This window comes from Rhinatrema bivittatum, chromosome 2, assembly GCF_901001135.1.
Source record: "Rhinatrema bivittatum chromosome 2, aRhiBiv1.1, whole genome shotgun sequence".
Lineage (NCBI taxonomy): Eukaryota > Metazoa > Chordata > Amphibia > Gymnophiona > Rhinatrematidae > Rhinatrema > Rhinatrema bivittatum.
Window position 1 is genome coordinate 299,817,210 of NC_042616.1, and position 24,830 is coordinate 299,842,039.

The window sequence follows — 24,830 nt, forward strand, 5'->3', positions numbered from 1 at the left end:
TTTCTATAATGCCAATGTCAGCCTAGCTAACATATTTTTCTCCACTTATAAACTTATTTTTATTAGTTGCTGCATTTTCTGTACCTTAATTCAGGTCAGATGGCTTAAAACACGATGAATGAGTCCATTTTTTGTTTCATCCTGAATGGAATGAACTGAAAATAGCCTCATTCTGAAAAATTCAAATGTTATTCAGATTTTTTGTTTTGTACAAATGGTGCACTCTAGCAAATAGTAGGGATGTGAATCGTGTCCTCGATCGTCTTAACGATCGATTTCGGCTGGGAGGGGGAGGGAATCGTATTGTTGCCGTTTGGGGGGGTAAAATATCGTGAAAAATCGTGAAAAAATCGTTAAAAAAATCGAAAAAATCGAAAAACCGGCACATTAAAACCCCCTAAAACCCACCCCCAACCCTTTAAATTAAATCCCCCACCCCCAAATAACTTAAATAAACTGCGGGTCCAGCGGCGGTCCGGAACGGCAGCGGTCCGGAACGGGCTCCTGCTCCTGCATCTTGTCGTCTTCGGCCGGCGCCATTTTCCAAAATGGCGCCGAAAAATGGCGGCGGCCATAGACGAAAAAGATTGGACGGCAGGAGGTCCTTCCGGACCCCCGCTGGACTTTTGGCAAGTCTCGTGGGGGTCAGGAGGCCCCCCACAAGCTGGCCAAAAGTTCCTGGAGGTCCAGCGGGGGTCAGGGAGCGATTTCCCGCCGCGAATCGTTTTCGTACGGAAAATGGCGCCGGCAGGAGATCGACTGCAGGAGGTCGTTCAGCGAGGCGCCGGAACCCTCGCTGAACGACCTCCTGCAGTCGATCTCCTGCCGGCGCCATTTTCCGTACGGAAAAATGGCGCCGGCCATACGCGTATAGCCGGCGCCATTTTCCGTACGAAAACGATTCGCGGCGGGGAAATCGCTCCCTGACCCCCGCTGGACCTCCAGGAACTTTTGGCCAGCTTGTGGGGGGCCTCCTGACCCCCACGAGACTTGCCAAAAGTCCAGCGGGGGTCCGGAAGGACCTCCTGCCGTCCAATCTTTTTCGTCTATGGCCGCCGCCATTTTTCGGCGCCATTTTGGAAAATGGCGCCGGCCGAAGACGACAAGATGCAGGAGCAGGAGCCCGTTCCGGACCGCTGCCGTTCCGGACCGCCGCTGGACCCGCAGGTTATTTAAGTTATTTGGGGGGGGGTTCGGGAGGGTGGGGGATTTAATTTAAAGGGTCGGGGGTGGGTTTTAGGGGGTTTTAGTGTGCCGGCTCACGATTCTAACGATTTATAACGATAAATCGTTAGAATCTGTATTGTATTGTGTTCCATAACGGTTTAAGACGATATTAAAATTATCGGACGATAATTTTAATCGTCCTAAAACGATTCACATCCCTAGCAAATAGCATTCACTATTGGCACATCCATCCCCCTGCTTCCCTGCAGCCTCCACACCCCTTCCACACCCACTTACCCGCTTTGGGGGGTTTCAAAGGGAGAAAGATGCAGGAGTTAGCTCCGGGTGCTCTTTCACTGATGGCGGCACTTTATAAATGGCTTCATTCACAGGGTTGGTCCCTGCCTAGTTGTTTTATGGCCATGAAGCAGTATAGCTTTAAAACAAGTTTTGCTTTATGGCCGTAAAACTACTAGGGCCCGGCTGGCCCTGCGACTCGTGCCATTTTTAAAGTGCAGCCAGTGGGGCAGGAGCATTTGAGGTTTGCCCCTGCTCCTTTCTCCCTTTGAAATGCCACGATGGGGGTGTAGGAGATTGGGGGAGAGGGAGCAATTTCATTTTGTTGTTTTTTTTGGGGGGGTTAATTTTAATATTCATTTCAATTCATCAAATGAACAAATCAAATAAATATTAAACAATATGGATCTCAAAAACAAACCAACCCTGAAACGAAGAAATGAAAACAAAACATGACCTTTCTGTCTGCACATCCGTAAATACGGTGGTGTGACTCAGTTCATGCCACTGAAAAGCATGTTTATTAGTTCTGTTCATTTATCCCTTTTCTTCTTACTACCATACCTTCTGCAGGTTAGAGAGATGATTGGATTTAATGAGATCAATATCCAAAGCCATATAGCTGGGTAACTCACAAATTATTAAGTTAAATGGTGAATTTTGCATATTCTGGCTAAAATTTAGCCGAATATGTAAGGAGCATAAGAGACGAGCATAAGGGACGAGATAGCCAAATAACTTATCCAGCTGACTGATATTTGGAGTTATCCGAATACGTTATTCAGCTTTTTCCAGACATGGCTGAAAGCAGGTGTAAAATTATTTGGCCTCGTGATCAGAAAACTTTAGTTTTACCTGACTACATGTAGCCAGATAACATTAGGCAACTATACTCAGCAGAGGTTTATCCCACTGAATATCTGGAGTAAGTTATCTGAGAAACTTTAGTTAGGTAATTTGTTGGCATGCTGGCTTACTGAATATTGGCCTTATAGTGTTTTTAAAACAGCCTTTGGCATACTTTTGTTAATATCTGCTGTAACTTAGAGAAATACCAGGAAATGACTAGGTATTCATCAAGAACATTTTTATTTTGACAACCTATGTGCTGATGTTAAACTTCTTTAAATGTGCAGTGGCATTTCTGGAAAGCTATTTTTTAAGCTTAAAATTATTTTGTTTCATTTTGAAATTTTACTATTGTTTGTTTGCTTTACTTTTCCATTCATTTTTTGTTTAAAGATAGAAAACGCTTCATATGCTCTGTCTCTATTATCTCTTTTGCTCACTTAGAGATAGATTTTAAAAGTGTTGCGCAAATACAGCCCATGCACTCATATGTGGGCCGCGTGTGAGCACTGCAAATTTTAAGAAGCCCGAAGTATGCACATATATACACGTGTGTCTCGAGATCAAGGGGAGGGGGCATGGTGTTCCCAAGAGTTACACACATAAAGCCAAATTTTAGAAAAGCTGACCATGGCAAGCGTCAGTGTGTTATCCACTAGGAATGTGCAGCAGGGACGGATACGTTCGATTCGGAATTCATATTCATCGGTACCCAAATCCATTACATCCATTTTTGGGGGACCCCCGATTCGTCCATTAGTTACACATGGTATTCGTTTCCCATTAAAGTTAAAAAAAAAAACCCATCCCAACCCTTTACATTTAATTAACTACAACCCCCCACCCTCCTGACCCCCCCCCCCCAAGACTTGCCAGAAGTCCCTGGTGGTCCAGTGGGGGTCAGGAGGGTGGGGGGTTTATTCGTTCAGGATTCGTTGCATTCGTGGAGGTTCACCATACGTTTCACGAACCCACGAATGCAATGAAAAGGGACCTATACGTTGGGGATTACACATTCGTTCACAACAAATGCACATCCCTATTATCCACATAACTTTAAAAAGTGAGAGAGAGAGAGAGAGAGAGAGAGAGAGATAGAAGTGTAGGAGAGACAATATGACACTATATATCTACCACTGTAGGAGTGGTACTTTCAGCTCAGGGTGGATTTGAATCATAACAACTTTATCCAAACCTTTTTTAAACCCAGTTACACTAACTGCTATAACCACATCCTCTGGCAATGAATTCCAGAGCTTAATTATATGTTGAGCAAAAATTTTTTTTTCTCAGATTTGTTTTAAATGAGCTTCTTGCTAATTTCATGGAGTGCCCCCTAGTTCTTCTATTGTCTGAGAGTAAATAACTAATTTATATTTACCTGTTCAAGTCCTTCATTCCCTCCCCCATGGCCAGGGTGCAAGGGTCTGTAACATCACACCCCCCAAACCCACCCTGAGCTGAAAGTGCCCCTCTTACAGTGGTAGATTTATATAGTGTCATATTGTCTCTCAGAGAGTGCATGTGCTCTCTCTCTCTTTCTCTTTCTCTCTCTCTCTCCCTCTCCCTCTCCCCCCTCTTCCTCTGTTAAGGACACAAAAAAATGGTTTTCCCCTTGTGTGCACATAAAAGCCTCTAAAGCCCTAGCGGCAATACATGCAAGACATTTACTCGAGCCGCCTTTTAAGATCACACATAGGAACATCAGGTATATTAAATGATATGTGCTTATGTCTGTGCACAATATAAAATGGCAGCACATCTCTGCTCCTGTACCGATAATTGTGTTTATGGGTTATGCACATTCTTTTTAAAATTAGCCTTCATCATAATAAGCAAATATAATGGGTCATGTAAAGTATGCAACTCAATCAATTGTACAGATTTTCCTTTTTCAGATTGCTGGCACCTCAATAATAAATCATTTTAAAGCTTGTTTTCCATTGTTGTCTGCATGTAGATTGAAAAGGTTTATTAATTTCACTAACTCAGGCATATTTACTTGGAAATTTCAGTAGTTTTTAGACAAGTTAGTTTGATCTTGAAATGCATACGACATAACACATATGCTTCTAACACTTTCCTGCTATTCCTTTTTAAAGTGTTAGTGCTGAAAATTAATTCAGAGACTTTTTGAAATGTCTGATAGGAGTCTGTCTTCTGAAGGCAAGGGGAGGGGTAGAGATGGCAGAGGAGAGGGCAGGGTTTTGCTTGCTGATATACATTTTGTACAGTTGCTGAGGTACCAGCTTGAATTCTAGACAAAGCCTAAGTAGGCTCCCAGGAGTAATGAGGCAGAAAGCTGGAATGAAGAGAGGTTGTTAGATAAGAAAGGGAAAAAGGGGAATATTTTGCTGACAGAAAAGAAATATAATTTGGACGTATATTTAATACCAGTGATATTTTAATCTCTCAGGCAGGCAAAATTAATTTAGCATTTACAGTGTCCTTCTCACACTATACATGTAGGCTGGCTGATGGTTGGAGCCTCATAATTAAGCAGTAGCCTCACATAAAAAAGATCATGAAGAAACCAGTGAAAAATAGATTTTTATAGTGAATTCAGACTTGAATACAGTTCATATTAGGGGTGTGCAAATGAAATATTTTTATTTTGGTTCATTCATTCATTTTGTAGGGCACCTCCATTTGGTTCATTGGTTTCAATAAAAAAAAAATCACTTATTTGTTTTATTCATTCCTTTGCCATTAAAGTCTACGAGGGAAGCAATGCAGCCTATTTTGGGCTCCAAAATTGGGGTTTTCTTATCAATTATAATAAAACTAGTGGATAGATATCATCAGAAGGATGAAGGCATGCCAACGCATGAAGACTATGTCAACATGGCACCAAAAGTGGCATGTATAGCTTAAGGCATTGTAAAAGGGCAAAGGAGTACCAGCAGTGGCAGGAGCTCTCCAAGGCACTGTCAGAAGAGCAAAGGAGCAGCATAAGTGGGAAGGACATGCCAAGTCTTCAAAAGAAGACACCAACCACAGTAGCATTAAACCTCAAAGGCAGCATTAGAGACAAAGTAGCATGAAGAATGTCACCAACATCCTAAGGCATTGTGAAGGGGGAATGAAGCAGAAAAGTTGGCAGGAAAAACCTTAAGCCACTGATAAAGGGACAAAGCAGCACAAAGACTGGCATCAACACACCAAGGCACCATGAAAAGTGCAAAGCAGTCTCTCACAGTGGCAACATCACTCCAAGATGTAGAGTCTGGGACGTGACAGAAGGGCAGAGTGACAGCAATATCCTCAAGATGCAAAGTCTGGGTATGACATCAATGTTGAATGGAAGAAAGACACCTAAGGCAAAGGATAAGGGGTTTAGCAGCTAGGCAGCATGTCATTGAAAATGTTTTTCTTCCTGTTGAAGTACTTGTCACTTGTCAGATTTAGTACAAGAGAATGATCTGCCATCAGTAACATAAGGTTTGTTACATTCTGTACTTGAAGTAGCTCTTGCTGCTAGGTGGAATATTGAGTTTCTTGTGAAATTTGATTTCTGAAACTTCTGTCAGAATCAGAACATGTACATGGTCTCTCATCAGTGTGGCTTTCTGAAAATTTGTGAGCTTTATTAAAAAAGCTTTTCCCATATTCTACAACTGAGCAGTCTCTTTCATTTGTTGATTTTCTGGAGTTGCATTAGTTCTCTCTTTTTACTGAAACTTTTATCACATTCAGAACATGTAAAATTTGCTTAGGTATCCTTTCTCTTGTGCCTGAATTTCATCCATCTGACAGATTTTTGGGGACAATGCACATCAGTGTAATCAAGAAAGAAGATGAGTGGGAGAACTAGGCTGAATCCTAAAGATGCACAACAAAACAGTAAGGTACAGAATCAGAAGAAATGCGGTGGAAGTAGAAAATTATAATTTTTGTTTTTTCAATTTTTTTTCTGGAGACAAATACCCCTAGTATACCCAACATATAGGATGGGGGAGAATGATGTTGGGACTGTAGACAAGTCCAACAACATGGAGAATCATAAAAGAGGTGGGGAGGGAGAAGAAACTTGTATTTTTTCCTTTTTTTCAAAATGTTTTATATGGAAAAAACATCCCAGAATAAGCAACAAACATATAAACATGATGGGAGAACTAGGCTGAGAACAAAACAGATAGCAAGTAGCAACAAGCAGACACCAAAACTCCCAGGCTGGTGGTACATGGCAGGTAGACATATTAACAACATTACCCTTAGGTGGCATATCAGGGGCAAGGCAGGTAGGCAGAGTGGTAGCAGTAAGATCTCTAAGATGGTATATAAGGGGCATGGTAGGTAGGAATGTGACAAATCTCACTATTACTTTTCAGATGTGCAGAGTCAATCTCCTGAAGTCACCAACATCTAGAATTGGGCAGAGGAAACACTTTCATAAACCAAAGAAAGTTAAATACAATGCTATACAGGATTATAAGTGAGGCCAAATATCTATGCAAAATAGTAGAGGACAAATAAACCCTACCTCAAACCCTCATGGTTTGCCATCATTATTTTATCAGCAGCACCGCACATCAAGAAGGAATGATCCCTTCATAGACAACACATGCCTATTCTACTCTGAAACTCAATTTCCCCCTTTCCCCTTCAAATATAGACTATATAGGGAACTGTAGCACAGAAAGGGGGTAGTGGGATGTTGAAATGGATTTGCCTCACATAATACAGTCATCCTCATCCTTCAAATCTATGATTTGAAAGACACAGCAACTTGAGAAAGGCATATTTCAGATTGTGAGTGGGGTAGATAGAATCCTATTTATAGAATAGAGTGGACAAGTGGACAAGGCTCAGAGAGGTACTGATGTGTCCTCTGAAAGACTTATTCAATAGATTCCTGGAAATGGGTGTGGTGCTGCAAGATTGGAGAAGAGCAGTAGCAGTTCCACTTCACAAATGTAAGTGCAGAGAAGATGCTGGAAATTAAAGGCTGGTTAGTCTTAACTCGGTGGTGGGAAAATTAGTGGAGATGCTCCTGAAGGAAAGGACAGTCAACTGTCTACTATCCAATGGGTGCAGTATCCGAGGTAACATGGTTTTTACCAGAGGAAAATCATGTCAAATTAATCTGATTGATTTTTTTGATTAGACTAGAGAATTACTGTAGATAAAGGATGAGCACTTTATGTGATGTATCTGGATTTTAGCAAAGCTTTTGACACTGTCCAACATAGAAGGCTCATGAACAAATGAAAAGCCTGGGAAAAGATTATTTATTTATTTATTTGAGCTAGCTTTCAATGTGTAAGAGCTCTGATTTTTTGTTTCAATGTGCTCTAATCTTTGGCTGTTCCAAGGGTCACACTGATTATACTTACTTTGTTTTCTATGATTTTATGTGACTTATATTCGTTTCTATTATTTTATTGATATGTTGCTTTAGTTTATATTCTACTGTGAATGTCTCATGCTCTGTACTCTTCTTAGGGTTGTGTATAAGTGGCATATAAGAAATTTAACATAAATAAATTACAAATTTGTTTATTGACAGATGTCAGCAATTGGTGGTAAATGTAACCTACTCTAGATGAGAGAAATGTGATAAGTGGAGCGCCTCAAGGATTGGTTTTGGGGCTAGTTCTGTTCAATTCTTTGTGAGTGCCATAATGGAAGGGTTAGAAGGAAAAATGTGTCTTTTTGCAGCTGACACTAAGATCTGCAAATGAGTAGATGAAAATGAAAAGAGATCTTAAAAAGCCTGACTAATGGTCGAATGTTTGGCAGCTGAGATTCAATGCCAAGCAGTGCACAGGCATGCTTTTGGGGTGAGAATTCCATAGGAAATCTATGTTATGGGGGTAGAAGATTGATATGTCTGAAGGCAAATCAATGGCTAAGGCAAGAGGGATGCTGGGCTGCACAGAGAGAAGCATAATCAGCAGGGAAAAGGAAGTGATGATGCCCCTATACAAGTCCATGATGAGGCTTAACCTGGAGCATTGTATTCATGTTTGGAGACTGTATCTCAAAAAGGATAGAGACGGGATGGAAGCAGTCCAGAGAAAGGTGATCAAAATAGTGAAGGGTCTAAACTAGAAGACTTATGAGATGAGACTGAAGGACCTCATATGTGCACCCTGAAGGAAAGAAGGGTCAGGGAAGATATGATGCATACTTCTCTACCTGAATGGTATTAATGATGCACAAGAATCAAACCTGAATCAGAACATATTAAAGAGCTAGTAGCCAAAGAGAATTTGGGAGTTCTAGTCAATGGTGTCTTAGCTTCCCATGAGGAAGCAGGGAAGATAGATGAATTTAGGTATCCAGCTAGATAAAAACATTACTATGAAAAAGCACATCAATAACTTAATTAATACAATTTACATCAAATTATCTATATTATGTTGCGAGCACAGCCTTCTGGAGCCGATGGTGTGGGCTCAGTGCGCGTCACTTGGCTCATATGAGAGCGGAGCCCTTGGGCCACGGGGCGGCTCAGGTTGGGACACGAGTCGCATCCGTGTTGAGGTGTGTGTGTGCATGAATGGGTGGCACAGGAGCAGAGCTAGACGGAGCTTGGAAGATGGACTTAGATGTGGAGACTTGTAGACTTGAACATAGACATGGAGATGTGGAGACTTGAAGACTTGGAACTGAGGAGATGAGTTGAGGACAGGAGACAAGGAGGGATGAGCAAGACCCTCAGGCACCCTGCACAGCATGTGGAGCTGGTCGCGGACCACACTGTCTCCGTCGCACCTACACAGCCATATGGATGGGCGTGGACCACGAGGAGAACGGGACAGGCTCAGGAAGTCTCTTAGCACAGGATTACAGCAACCCCTCAGATCCTCTGGAGTCAGGACTATGAAGACAAGCTAAAACCTTGGAGCTTGATGACTCGGATTAAAAACAGAGAATCTCCGGAGGCACGGATCCTACAGGACCTGGAGCTTTAGGACCAGAAATATGATGGAACTTGGAACACAAAGAGACTTGGAACATCAAGGAGACTTGGAACATCAAGGAATGGAGTCACAGACGTCTCTCTGGAATGAAGTCACAGACGTCTCTCTGGAGTGGAGTCATGGACATCTCTCTGGAATGGAGTGATGGTCGTCTCTCTAGAATGGACTCATGGATGTCTCTCTGGAGAAGAGTCATGGACGTCTCTCTGGAGAAGATCATGGACATCTCGGAATGGACTTACGGACATCTCGGAATGGACTCATGGACATCTTGTATTGGACTCATGGAGCACAGACATCTCAGGACTTGGAAAGGCATCAGGCTGAAGAGTCAAGAACATCAAGACATGGACCGAACATCAGGACATGGAACAGGCATCAGACTGAAGAGACTTCTTCAGGAGCAAGTGGATAGATGCGAAGACAACGAAGGAATGAAGCAAAGTCTTCTTATAGTGCTGAGAGAGCAACTCCCTGGGAGGAGCTGCCTAGAGAACCACACCTCTCTGTCCTTTTAAGAAGGGAAGAGAACCACGAGCCTTCCCCCCAGGAGGGGCAGGAAACAGGAATTTCAGGGCCCTGGACAGCAGCATTCCCACCACAGACGAGCAGGAGAAAGCCGTGCCTCAGAGCAGGCCCCAATGGACAGCGGCGCACTTCCGCCAAAGGAGAGGGAAAAGGCTCCAGGACAGCCTCCTAGCTGCAGGAAAGGATCCGGCTGCGGTGGCTTCCGGGCCCAGCCATGGGGGAGCGACAGCAGCAGGATGGCAGCCTCCAAGCCACGAGGTAAAGGCCTGGCATGGCTCCTGCTATGCCGGCAAGATGATGGTCGGGCTGCGGCATGGCGGAGGTAAGGCCCTGTCCGCGGGCACCGTGGGCAGGGGCGCAACATATTACATTGGTTGAAACTTTAATTAACTTTCAAAGACTTCCGTACAGTATTGCAAACTTATTTTCTCAAATCTAGACTATTGTAACTCTATTACTCGTTCTTCCCACATGTCTCTTGAAACCATTACAACTATTACAGAATGCTTCAGCTAGACTTTTATTAGGAAACAGGAAATTTGATCACATTACACTCTAATAGTAATATCCCTCTGTTCAAATTAAAAAAATACAAACCGACTGTAAAAATATCCTGCATGACTAAGAATGTAGTTTATGTAATATGGTGCCAGTGTGGACTTTTGTACATAGGGAAAACAACGAGGCAATTGAAAACACGTCTGATCGAGCATAAGAGTGCGCTCAAACGAAATAAGGTGGAAGCGTCATTAGTCCAACACTGTTTGGAACAAGCACATACTTTGAAAGTCTCAATTGTATGGTTTTGGAAGTAGTTGAACAGGATAAACGAGGGGGTAATATCAGTTTGAGGCTTTTGCAACGTGAGCAGAGATGGATTTTTAAATTAGATACGGTCTCTCCCGCGGGTCTAAAAAAGAAGTAGACTGGTCCGTGTTCATGTAGGTTTGTGATGATTGGTCGGTTTGCTATTAATGACAAACGCATAAGTACCTGGCTACTGGCAAAGGTGGATAAGAGCGTCTGTGCGCCATCTTTAAACTGTGTGAAGTTGCTGGGTTAAGCTGGTAACAGCTGTAACGTAAGTCTGGGGTGAGTGGCATGTTTCAAAGTAATTTATTATTTAAAAAAGATTGAGGAAAGGTGATAAAAGTGCTTTTTATTCTAGGAACAATGCTAAGTCCCCTGAAGCAGGCGTGAGTCCCACGCCGAAACATTGTCAATGTCGGGCAAGTGAGAAACAGCAACGGAGGTGGTGATAGCAGCAGCAAAAATGAGATAAGTTGTAGCAAAATAGAGCTAAGTTAAATTGTTTTAGATTAATAAGACATACACCAAAAAAGACATTTTAAAAAGGGTAATTAGTAGGGTAGATTTCACTAATGGTATAAAAATACTGAATGGGAAGAAGTAAATGACGTTACCAAAGTGCAAATAAAAGAGAGGGGTTGTAGCCCTTTGCGGGCAAGAGCCCATGAGATTGAAGCACTATATATTCTGATACTGATTCCCGGGAATTAAAAAGCATAAAATAATTTGTTACTGTATTTTACAGTTTCCCTCATATGTTTTGGGAGTAGTTTTTGTGATATTCTAAATTGATGGTTATAGCCAAAAGTATTTGAACACCTAAAGTTTACACAGGTTACCTCTCTTCTTCATTTCCATTCTCTAGTCTTTTGGGATTCCATTCTGAATTCCATTACTGTTCTTGCCTTCACCACCTTTTCCAGAAAGGCATTCCAATCATCCACCATCCTCTCTGTGAAGAAATGTTTCCTGATGTTGGTTCTGAGTCATCCTCCCTGGAGTTCCTTATTGTGACCTCTAGTTCTAGTGCTTTCTTTCCTTCAGAAAAAGCTTGATGATTATGCATCAATAATAACTTTCAGGATTCTGAAGATCTGTATCATATCTCCTCTGCACTGCCTCTCCTCCAGGGTATACAAATTTAGATCCTTCAGCCTTATCTCTTGGTCGTATATAGACCCCACACCATTTTGGTCATCTTTCTCTGGACCGCATCCATCTTGCTATCTAACCTTTTTGAAATACGATCTCAGGAACTTCACACGGTGTTGTGATTCTGCCTGTTATGCAGCCTCCCACCCATCAGAGGCCATCAGGGAGCTGCTTCTTACCCTCTTTTCCACTCATTGTCATTGTGAACTCATGACTCAGCAGGGCCCATCTTATTAACTCTGCCTCTGGTTATGCTCAGGGCCTTGTCATCAAGTCTACTCATCTCCTGCTTGTCCCCTTCTCCCTGAATGCTCTGTGGCTTCTCTAAGTCTTCTTGTTCTAACTTTGCTTTGTGGGCTTCCCTAAGCCTTCTTGTTCCAAGTTTGCTCAGCAGCTTTCCCAAACCTTCTGCTGTTGCCTTGCTCAGTAGCCTTCCTGGGTCTTTTGCTTTTGCCTTGCTCAGTGGGCCTCCCTAGGACTTTTGGCTACCTGTCTGGTCTAGTCTTTTTGTTTGTTCTGTTTGTTCCAGTGTCCCAGCCTACTCACTGTTTCAGGATAGAAACATAGAAAGTGACAGCAGAAAAGGATCCTACGTCCCATCCAGTCTACCCAGCAAGCTCCCATAGTTATCAGTTTCCCATACTTATCAGTTACTCAGACCACCAGGTCAGGCTCTTGTTGATTACTGTTTGAGTCCAATTTCCTCCCCCCACTCCCTCACCATTGAATCAGAGAATCAGAGAGCAATGTTGCAATATTGGGAGTTGCATTAGTAGTATCAGGCTTTTTGGTAAAGGGTACTAACCATCGCATCAAGCAAGTTACTCCCATGCTTATGTGTTTTCCCACACCATACAGTTCAATGTCTTTGTTGGTTGTTGTCTGAATCCAATTCCTCTTTTCCTCTTCCTCCCCTGCTGTTGAAGCTGTGAGCAAAGATGGAGTTGCATCACATTTTGAAGGCTATTTGTTAAGGATAGTATCTGCCACACCAGCAAGATTCCCCCGCCTTACTTCCTTCCCCTTCCCCTTGCCTTTAGGGATCCACGGTGTTTATCCCATGCCCTTTTGAAATCTTGCTCAATTTTTGTCTTCACCACCTCCTCCGGCATCTCCTGCTCTCGGGCCGTCGGCTGCTACTAATAAAAATGGCGCTGATGGCCCTTTGCCCTTACCATGTGACAGGGTATCTGTGCCATTTGCCGGCTCCTGTCACATGGTAGGAGCACTGGATGGCCCACGCCATTTTTAAAGATGGTGCGGATATCAGCTATGGCTGAGAAATTGGTCAGCTGATGTGACCTCCAAGGCTAACCTTATGAAGTTGCCCTTTGAAGTCTCACGTTTGCTTGGGAGCGAATTAGAGAAAACGGCTAATAAGTGGGGCAAGTCCCTGGTTTCTTGGTTTCCAGAGGATAAGAAGCAGATGCTGCACTTCTTTAGCATGAGAAGTCATGCAGGGCACAGGCTCAGGTAGTGGAGCCCCCCAGACCTTCCAATGAAGGTGTGCTGATCCACCCCCGGGAACAGGAGATAGGGGGGGTCACCTATCTCTCTTTTATCAGAGGTGGGTTGAGATCACATCAGACCAGTGGGTCTTGGAGGTGATACAAGATGGAGATGGACTGAGGTTTTGCAGTGTTCCTCAGGATGTGTTCATGGTGTCTCCTTGCCACTCCCCACAGAAGAGGCAGGCAGTGGAGTGTACATTGTCAAGGCTCCTCAATATGAGGGCTGTAGTTCCAGTGCCCACATCTCAAGAAAATATGGGCTAATATTACATTTATTTTATTGTGCCCAAGAAAGAGGGCTTTTTTTGTACCATCCTGGATCTCAAAGGGGTCAACCGTCATTTGCGGGTGACTCATTTTTGCATGGAAATATTGCACTCAGTAATAATGCCCATGCAGTTGGGGGAGTTTCTGATCTCTTTGAATCTGTCCGAGACATACCCGCATATTCCCATCTGGCTAGAGCACCAAGGTTTTCTGTAATTTGTGGTTTTGGGATGTCATTATCAGTTGCAAGCACTGCTTTTTGGTCTGGCCACCATGCCCAAAACTTTTTCCAAGGTTATGATGGTGGTGGCAGCAGAGTTGAGAAAGGATGAGATTCTGGTACACCTGTAGTTGGATGACTAGCTGATTTGGGTCAAGTCTCTGGAAGAGAGTCTCCTGGTGTCATGTAAGGTGATCTCCTTTGTGCAGGAGCTCGGTTGGGTGGTGAACCTGGCCAAGAGCAGTCTTCAGCCATCTCAGTTGCTAGAGTATCTCAGTGTTTGTTCGACACAAAGCAGGGCAGGGATTTCCTGCCAGAAGGACATATTCAGTTGTTGGCGCAGATGCAGCTATTGATGAACACAATATGCTCGACAGTGTGGTCCTACCTACAGGTGCTCAGATTTATAGCAGCGACCCTGGAAGTGGTACCATGGGTGATGGTGCATATGTATCCTCTTCAGCACTCCCTGTTGTCTTGTTGGAACCCTCAGTCTCATGATTATTTGATTCGGCTCCACCTGCCAATGGAGGTCTGCTCTCAACTATAGTGGTTACAAGCGGATCATCTAAGAAAGGTGGGTGTCCTAAAATCGCCGGACTGGCTAGTACTCACAAAAGATGTGAGCCACGAGGGTTGGGGAATTCACTTTCAGGAACTGACAGTATAAGGGTGCTGGAGTGCAGAAGAGTCTCTCTGGAACATCAATTGGCTGGAAGCCCGAACGGTCCAGTTGGCTTGCTTGCAGTTTGGTGACAGGTTGCAGGGTCGCGTGGTCCAGATGATGTTGGGCAATGCAATGGCAGTGGCTTACATCAATCAGCAGGGAGGAACCAAGAGTCAGCAAGTATTGCAGGAAATAGACCAACTTATGGAATGGATGGAAGTGCATCTTCAGGATATTTCAGCCTCACACATTGCAGGAAAAGACAATGTAAGAACAGACTTTCTCAGGAGTGAGAGTCTGGACCCAGGAGAACAGGTATGTCAGACGAGGCATTTCAGCTAATGTTGGTTCGCTGGGGCCTTTCATTTCTGGACCTGCTGGTCACTTCTTGCAATGTGAAAGTTCCTCAATTCTTTAGTCGCAGAGAGATCCAAAGTCATTGGGCATTGATGCTCTCGTGCAAGAGTAGCTGGAGGAAAAGCTGCTGTATGCTTTTACCCTATGGCCTATGTTGGGCAGAATGGTTCAGAGTGTCGAGAATCACAGGGGGATGGTGCTTTTGGTAGCACCAGATTGGCCCTCGATATCATGGTATGCAGATCTGCAGTAGAATATCCATGCTTCAGCAAGCAAACCCTCTCAATGGCCATACCTCAAGATAAAACTGAATCAGATCTTCGTGATGAACAGATCCCTGCCACAACAGAGCCCTGTGCACCAGAAACCGGAGGGGAGAGTCCACCAGAAGCCTTCATAGATTGACCCTGGAGACTATGTTATGCAGATCTACAAAGGTTCCTGGTGGAATCCCCCCCTCCGGTTTCCAGCGCACAGGGCTCTGTTGTGGCAGAGGCCAGTTCTTCATGAAGATCCGACTTGATTTTGTCTTAAAGTATGGTCCTTGAGAGGTTTTGCTTGCTGAAGCATGGATATTCTACTGCGGTGTTTGCCCCCTTGCTACAAGTGAGAAGGTTCTTCACTTCCTTAGCCTATGTATGGGTTTGGCGAGTGTTTGAGACTTCGTGTGAAGATCAAGGGATTCTTCATCAGTCAGTTAAGATCCCACTCATTTTGGGATTTTTGCAGGATGGATTGAATAAAGAGTTGGACCTAAATGCCTTAAGTTACAGGTAGTATGTGGTAATTCTTGACTCTCTTTGGGACTTGTTGGCTCCATTAAGATTAGTCAGCTTCTAGGGAAAGTAGATCCACTGCTTCAGAAGCATGAGGGGTTATCACAGGTATATGATGAGAGATTACAAATTTTGGAGAATGAAGTTAAGGGAATCCAGTCTTTCAATGTCACATTGATTCAGGAAAAGAGAACCCTTTCCAGAAGTGTGGAGTTTTTGGAGAATCATTTGAGACATTTCAACTTATGTTTATTGAATTGCCCTAAAATGATAGGAGAATTATTATGAGTGACTTTCAAGAAATACTTCAGAGATTTTTCATATGTCTTCAAATACAATTCCTCCCTTCTTCCATCTGGTATATGATCAATGGGTCAGCAAGATGTCTGGACAATCTCAGCACATTGTTAAGCTCTGGAATTCTTTGCAGAAGATGTGGTTACAGCAGTTAGTGTAACTGGGTTTAAAAAAGGTTTGGATAAGTTCCTAGAGGGTAAATCCATAAACTGCTATGATGGTAATTAATAAGCAATAGTAGCTTATGATCTATCTAATCTTTGGGTACTTGCCAGGTACTTGTGACTTGGATTGACCATTGTTGGAAACAGGATACTGAGCTTGATGGACCCTTGGTCTGGCCTAGTATGGCATATCTTATGTTCTTATGAATTTGACTTCTTTTCCAGAAAATTCTACTCTTTACAAAAGAATTATATTGTTAATGAGCAAGATTTAGGTTCCTTCATGAGATTATATTTTAAACATATCAATACTAGGCCGGATTTTAAAATGGCCTTATGCACGCTGGGCCTATTTTCAAAAGGCCCGGCAATGCGCGTAAAGCTCCGGGACGCATGTAAGTCCCGGGGCTTTACTAAAGGGGTGGGAGCATGGGCGGGGCATGGGTGGGGCAGGACTGTCTGTGTGCGGGGCGGGTTAAGGCTCCCGGCACAGCGTCCATATTTGCGGCTGTGCCAGGGATCGTGCACCGGCAGTTGGCAAGCACAAAAGGAAAATTAAGGTCAGGGGGGGTTAGAGTAGGGCTGGGGGGGGGGGGGAAAGATTAGGGGAAGGGATGGGAAGGTCAGGCTAGGGGGAAGGAAAGTTCTCTCTCAGGCTGCTCTGATTTCAGAGCGGCCTGGGAGGGAACGGAAGAAGGCAGTGCGGCTCAGCGCACACAAGATGCACCATTGTGCACCCCCTTGTGCGCACCGACCCAGGATTTTATAACATGCATGCACCTCTGTGCGCAGGTTATAAAATCAGGTGTACATGTGCATGCGCCGGGTAGCATGTGCACACGAACGCCTGCGCGCAACCTTTTAAAATCTACCCTAATATGTCTTGGGTCAAATGATTAGAATGAATACGGATTTAGCTAAAGTTATTCAAAAGAGGAGGAAAGGGTGTCTAGATCTATGTTAAGAGTTTTGTGTTATGGGGGCTTCCTTTGTACTACAATATCCTTGTAAATGTGTGGTCAAGTACAATGCAGATTGTTACATGTTTTTGCTCAAGAACAACTGAGATTTTTTTTTTATAGATGGTAAGAAGTTATTTACATTTTCAACAGTTCCCAATCAGAATTAAGATTTGAATTCTGGATAAGTTCTGACTTATCCAGCTAAGTGGCGGCATTTGAATATCTAACTACTTTCAACTATCACCACTTAGCAGGATAACTACTTATTACATAAGGAGCACTTATGTAGAATTAGTATAGAAAAGACCATCTTAGTGTCTTGCAATCTTCATTATTAAGCCTATTTTTCAAAAAGTATTACTGTGGAACAAATAGTTGAGCTAAGCAATTTGTTTTGCATCTGTCTAAAGTCTTATGATCTGATTAAGAAATGAAAGATTAAGTCATACCTGTCTGAAAGCAAGAATTATATTAAGCCTATACCTGGGATATTAAATCATAATAAAACTGCAATTGTTCCCCTTTTTATAGGAGATAAGCATGTTTTTCTGTTGAAAAGAGTGAAAAACATCACATGATGCACCATCTAAGATGGAGGACAAAAGGAGGATAAGATGTAATTACTAATTACTTTTCAATATATATTTATATGAAGAAATACATTTCCTGCCTGATTGGCTCTATGAGGTGATGATGTCATGAAAATATGATGCAAAGAAATATGCAATAATGTATTGAATGGCTGTGTATGTGTATAATGAAAAATCAAAAGTATATAATGATCTTCCTGTGGAAGATGCAGGAAGCAAACTGTTTTTTTAACCTTTTTGTAAGAATTGTACTTTTTGCAGTAAACCACCTAAAAGTACTTGCCAGGTACTTGTGACTTGGATTGACCATTGTTGGAAATAGGATACTGATCTTGATGGACTCTTGGTCTGGCCCAGTATGTTCTTATGAATTTGACTTCTTTTCTAGAAAATTCTACTCTTTACAAAAGATCTATATTGTTAATGAGCAAGATTTAGGTTCTCTCATGAGATTATATTTTAAACATATCAATACTGGGCCGGATTTTAAAAAGGTTACGTGCGTAAATGGCCTTATGCACATCGGGCCTATTTTCAAAAGGCCCGGCAATGTGCGTAAAGCCCCGGGACGCATGTACGTCCCGAGGCTTTACTAAAGGGGCGGGATCATGGGCGGGGCAGGGCTGTCCATGTGCAGGGCGGGGGCGGGGTCAGATTTTCTTGGTTAATGTCACTCTGCAAGTCTAAGAGTTTGCTTGGAGATAAATTGGGTCCTGGAGATCAATTCATTTTGAAGCCAGGAATGTTTAAAGGAAATAAAGGACTGATTTTTCCCAATTTCTGCACTTATCCTGTTAACTGTGCTGGATAAGTAAGTAGCAATATTTAGGCTCATTCAGCTAAGTTATCTAGATATGTTCGTCTTGCTAATGAGAAAGTCTAAAGTTAGACAGATAAACTTATCCAGCTAACTCAAAAATCATCCAGCTATATTTAGCAGCACGGCTGAGTCACTGACTATCATGGCTAAGTTAGCTGGATAAGTTTATCCAACTAGCCAGCGCTGGTGCAAGGGTGTTGGGCACCCTAGGCAAACCTTCTGCCTTATGCCTGCCCCTCCTCCCTCCCCCACCGATCCCGGCCCCAGCCCCGACCTCATTCACTGAGATGCTGCTCATGGCCCACCAAGTGTTTGCTTTTCTTGGCTGCGAGCAGGATAGGCACCACTCTCAACCAGTTGATTCTGAGCTTCTCTGGGCCACGAGCAGGATAGGTGCAGCTCACGGCCCACCGAGTCTCTACTCCTCTAGGCTGTAAGTGGGATGGGCTCCACTTGTAGTGCCACATGGCTGCTCTTCGCCACCCCCTAATGGTTGGCACCCTAGGTGAGCACCTAGTTAACCTAATGGGACGCACTGGCCTGCAACTAACTTCCCTGGCCTGCTAGATTCTGAATATCTACCTCTCAGTGTTTGTGTATGTGTATATATATTTTGACCACCTATTCTAGATCATGCATCATACTTACTTTTTGTGCATGTATATGTATGCTTGAACATATTTTTAAGATGATGTATCTATATTTTCTGTATCATGCCCTCCATTTGTTGTCATATATTATATTATTCATTATATCCTAGGCCATCTACATTGCAGTTGTAAACTACTCGATAATCATGTACCTCACTCTGAGAACAGTAATAGATGTTGCGATTCCCGGCTGCGGGACTCCACGGCCGGGTTCTTACCTCCCACTGGTCCTCTCAGCATGTCGCGGCATTCCTCCGCTTCCCCTGGGCCTTGGTAGGCCTTCTCTGAGGTGGCGTTCCCACGAGGGAGACACCTCTGAGCTCCTCTCTCTGACCCTGCCCCTTAGGCGCGTGCACAAGGGGTTTAGATTTAAAGGGGCCATGGTGGGAAACTTCGGCCGGCCTCCTGGATGACGTCAGACGCCGGCAGGGTATTTAAACTCAACTGCTGTTCCATTTCTTTGCCTTGCAACGAGGTTCGCTTCCTGGAGCTATCGAGTTGCTGTTCCTGATCCCTCTTGTTACTGATCCTGCCTGATCCTGCCTATTCCTGTCTCCAGCATTGTCTTCACCTGCTCCTGTTCCAGCTTCCCCTTGGCTCGTCTTCCTGGCTCCTGACTTCGGTACGTTCTTCAGTGATACTGCTTGCTGCCTGTCTTGATTCCTGGTCTGCCTCCAGTTTCTGCTGTCTGCCGCCTGCCCCGACTGTTGGCCTGTCTCCACGTTCTGCTACACTGCTGCCAGGCACGACTTCTGGAATTCTCTTCGGACTCTCTTCCCTAGGATACTGCACCTAAGTCCAAGCGGCTCGGGTCCCCAAGGGCTCCTCCTGGGGGGACCTCTGGCTTCCAGTGGTGAAGTTCCTGTTGGTCTCCTGGCTCCGATCCGCCTCCCGGCTACGACAACCGCTGTGGGCCTCCCTCAGTGTATCTTCATCATCTTCTAGATGGCTCAAGGGTCCACAATCATAACAATAGAACAAGCAATACATTCTTGTGATAAGTAAATAAATAAATAAATAAGCAAATATTAATATATATTAATCATCAATAACATGTGGGTAAATTTGTACTGTGTCAATTCCTGTATATGGCCTTCCTTTTTCTGTTCGCTTGCATGCTGTTCGTGGATATGTTTCATTTGCGTGCCCTCAAAATTTATCACCCGGTCTGAGGGAGCTGTTAAATGTTGGGCCTTTCTGGAGCACTCACTAAATAATGCTGAGCTGCAGTTAGGGCTACCAACTGGCTCCAGATTTTCAGGACTGTTTGATCTAGTCCTGGTTTTAGCCCACTGCATGCAGGGACTTGTAGTTTTGCTTTTCCCAAGGAATGCATAGGGAAATCTGAGCTGCAAATCTCTGCATGCAATGAGGTAAAACCAAGACTGGATCAACCTCTCCTGAAAATTTAGAGCCAATTGGCCACCCTAGCTACAGCATAGGTAGCTATTTAGTGATCATTTGGTACATCCTCTTTTGATTATGATGTTACTTCATTTGTATGTACAGACACACCAGATTTTGCATCTTCTAGAACCATTTTAATATACACAAAAAGGCCTTCCCGCATAGCATGCTATCTTAGCTGGCACCAGAGGGCCTCAGTTTTCCCATTAATGTTTATTGATAGGCCCTTCAATCTTGTAGTGCTACTCTGATACAAGATAAATTGGTTGTCCATCATAAATTGGAGCTGTTGGAGAATTAGAGCAGACAATTGAATTTACATTTCTCAACTTCTCCAAATCCCTGTTTGTGAGTGCTGTAAAAATGCTTAAAAGATATTATCAGGAAGTCTTGAAAGTGCCAGCTGAGACTTTTCCATCAGTTATCAGGGGTTATTATCTTCCCTTTGGGAAGCATGATAAACAGCAAGAGACAGACTCTGAGAAAAATCATGTTTTGGCTGACAGTTTAGGTCTTAACGGGATTCCCGGAAGAATCTCTGGAGCTTGAAACAATCATAGCCACCCTGCTAGTATCTTTTGCATTAGAGACAGATCAGAAATGGACTCTGAAACTGTATTTTCAATTGAAAGATGTTTCTATTCATGATTATGAAAGGGGCAACTTTAAACTCTACGCAGAAGTATAAAGTTTGCTGGTACGTTTTACATGCAGACTAACAGAGAGATTTATGAAGCAGCAATATTTTACCATCGGAGTGATATAATGTCATGAGGGTGTTCTCGCAATATTTCGCCCCTCTCCGGGAAAATGTTGCAGCCATACCACAGCATTACTTTTTCTCTTGGAAAAACTTTATGAGAAAAAATACTGTGAAAGGGCCCAAAAGACGTGCAATGGCACCCATTTCACAGAGGGCTGCAATAATTTTAATGGATTTTAAGGCCCAAAAATACCCCCAAAATTCAAAAAATACCCCAGGGAACTACTGATACCTTTGCCCACCCACCCCTGCAGCCTAACAAGGTGGCAGGAATCCAAAAACAAAAAATAATCAATGGTATGCAGCAATGACCAATCCCACTTCCCAAATCCCTCCTCTTTGTAGAAAATACTAGGGATGTGAATCATTTTTCAACGATTAAAATTATCGTCTGATAATTTTAATATCGTCTTAAATCGTTATAGAACACAATACAATAGAAATTCTAACGATTTATCGTTAAAAATCGTTAATTCGTGATAGTGCGCACTAACAGAAAATGATACAAATTGACACTTTCCAGGTCAGTAAAGGTCAGTTAGGAATGAATATGTATTCCTATTGGCTGGCTGCCCTCTTATCTATTGATGTTACCAAGGTTCCCACTGAGGTGATGGTTGGGGGGATGAGAAATGGAAATGGAAACTCAGGAACACTAACAGAAAATGATACAAATTATTGACACTTTCCAGGTCAGTAAAGGTCAGTTAGGAATGAATATGTATTCCTATTGGCTGGCTGCCCTCTTATCTATTGATGTTACCAAGGTTCCAACTGAGGTGATGGTTGGGGGGATGGGAAATGGAAACTGTTGGTAGTTGACAAAAAAAGTAATGTGATCAGTCAATATGACTAGAACTTGGGCCCTATTCCTGATAACAGGAGTGTTGTGATCTTCCTGCACTCAGTGCCCTATCCCTGATACCAGGGGTGTTGTGATCTTCCTGCACACAGTGCCCTAACGCTGACACCAGGAGTGTTGTGATCTTCCTGCACACAGTGCCCTAACGCTGACACCAGGGGTGTTGTGATCTTCCTGCACACAGTGCCCTATCCCTATTAATACCAGGAGTGTTGTGATCTTCCTGCACACAGTGCCCTAACCCTGATACCAGGGGTGTTGTGATCTTCCTGCACACAGTGCCCTAACCCTATTAATACCAGGAGTGTTGTGATCTTCCTGCACACAGTGCCCTAACCCTGACACCAGGGGTGTTGTGATCTTCCTGCACACAGTGCCCTATCCCTATTAATACCAGGAGTGTTGTGATCTTCCTGCACACAGTGCCCTAACCCTGATACCAGGGGTGTTGTGATCTTCCTGCACACAGTGCCCTAACCCTGATACTAGGGGTGTTGTGATCTTCCTGCATGCAGTGTCCTATCCCGCCTGCATTACTAGTGAGAGGCTGGCTTCACAGACAGGAGGGAGCTGCCTGACCCTCACTCCTGACTTCCCCCATGTCCCAGCCAGTGAATGGTGTGTGGGTGAGGGGGGGGGGGGAGGATGGTGAAGCTGAGACAGCTCCCTCCCTGCATTACTAGTGAGAGGCTGGCTTCACAGACAGGGGGGAGCTTCCTGACCCTCACTCCTCCCCCCCCCCCTGTCCCAGCCAGTGAATGGTGTGTGGGTGAGGGGGGGGGGGGGAGGATGGTGAGGCTGAAACAGCTCCTTCCCTGCATTACTAGGGAGAGGCTGGCTTCACAGACAGGGGGGAGCTGCCTGACCCTCACTCCTCCCCTCCCCCATGTCCCAGCCAGTGAATGGTGTGTGGGTGAGGGGGGGGGGGAGGATGGTGAAGGCTGAGACAGCTCCCTCCCTGCATTACTAGTGAGAGGCTTGCTTCACAGACAGGGGGGAGCTGCCTGACCCTCACTCCTCCGGGGTGTTAGAACATAAGAACATAAGAAAATGCCATACTGGGTCAGACCAAGGGTCCATCAAGCCCAGCATCCTGTTTCCAACAGTGGCCAATCCAGGCCATAAGAACCTGGCAAGTACCCAAAAACTAAGTCTATTCCATGTAACCATTGCTAATGGCAGTGGCTATTCTCTAAGTGAACCTAATAGCAGGTAATGGACTTCTCCTCCAAGAACTTATCCAATCCTTTTTTAAACACAGCTATACTACCTGCACGAACCACATTCTCTGGCAACAAATTCCAGAGTTTAATTGTGCGTTGAGTAAAAAAGAACTTTCTCCGATTAGTTTTAAATGTGCCCCATGCTAACTTCATGGAGTGTCCCCTAGTCCTTCTACTATCTGAAAGAGTAAATAACCGATTCACATCTACCCGTTCTAGACCTCTCATGATTTTAAAACACCTCTATCATATCCCCCCTCAGTCGTCTCTTCTCCAAGCTGAAAAGTCCTAATCTCTTTAGTCTTTCCTCATAGGGGAGTTGTTCCATTCCCCTTATCATTTTGGTAGCCCTTCTCTGTACCTTCTCCATCGCAATTATATCTTTTTTGAGATGCGGCGACCAGAATTGTACACAGTATTCAAGGTGCGGTCTCACCATGGAGCGATACAGAGGCATTATGACATTTTCCGTTTTATTCATCATTCCTTTTCTAATAATTCCCAACATTCTGTTTGCTTTTTTGACTGCCGCAGCACACTGAACCGACGATTTCAATGTGTTATCCACTATGACACCTAGATCTCTTTCTTGGGTTGTAGCACCTAATATGGAACCCAACATCGTGTAATTATAGCATGGGTTATTTTTCCCTATATGCATCACCTTGCACTTTTCCACATTAATTTCATCTGCCATTTGGATGCCCAATTTTCCAGTCTCACAAGGTCTTCCTGCAATTTATCACAATCTGCTTGTGATTTAACTACTCTGCACAATTTTGTGTCATCTGCAAATTTGATTATCTCACTCGTCGTATTTCTTTCCAGATCATTTATAAATATATTGAACAGTAAGGGTCCCAATACAGATCCCTGAGGCACTCCACTGTCCACTCCCTTCCACTGAGAAAATTGCCCATTTAATCCTACTCTCTGTTTCCTGTCTTTTAGCCAGTTTGCAATCCACGAAAGGACATCGCCACCTATCCCATGACTTTTTACTTTTCCTAGAAGCCTCTCATGAGGAACTTTGTCAAACGCCTTCTGAAAATCCAAGTATACTATATCTACCGGTTCACCTTTATCCACATGTTTATTAACTCCTTCAAAAAAGTGAAGCAGATTTGTGAGGCAAGACTTGCCCTGGGTAAAGCCATGCTGACTTTGTTCCATTAAACCATGTTTTTCTATATGTTCTGTGATTTTGATGTTTAGAACACTTTCCACTATTTTTCCTGGCACTGAAGTCAGGCTAACCGGTCTGTAGTTTCCCGGATCGCCCCTGGAGCCCTTTTTAAATATTGGGGTTACATTTGCTATCCTCCAGTCTTCAGGTACAATGGATGATTTTAATGATAAGTTACAAATTTTTACTAATAGGTCTGAAATTTCATTTTTTAGTTCCTTCAGAACTCTGGGGTGTATACCATCCGGTCCAGGTGATTTACTACTCTTCAGTTTGTCAATCAGGCCTACCACATCTTCTAGGTTCACCGTGATTTGATTCAGTCCATCTGAATCATTACCCATGAAAACCTTCTCCATTACGGGTACCTCCCCAA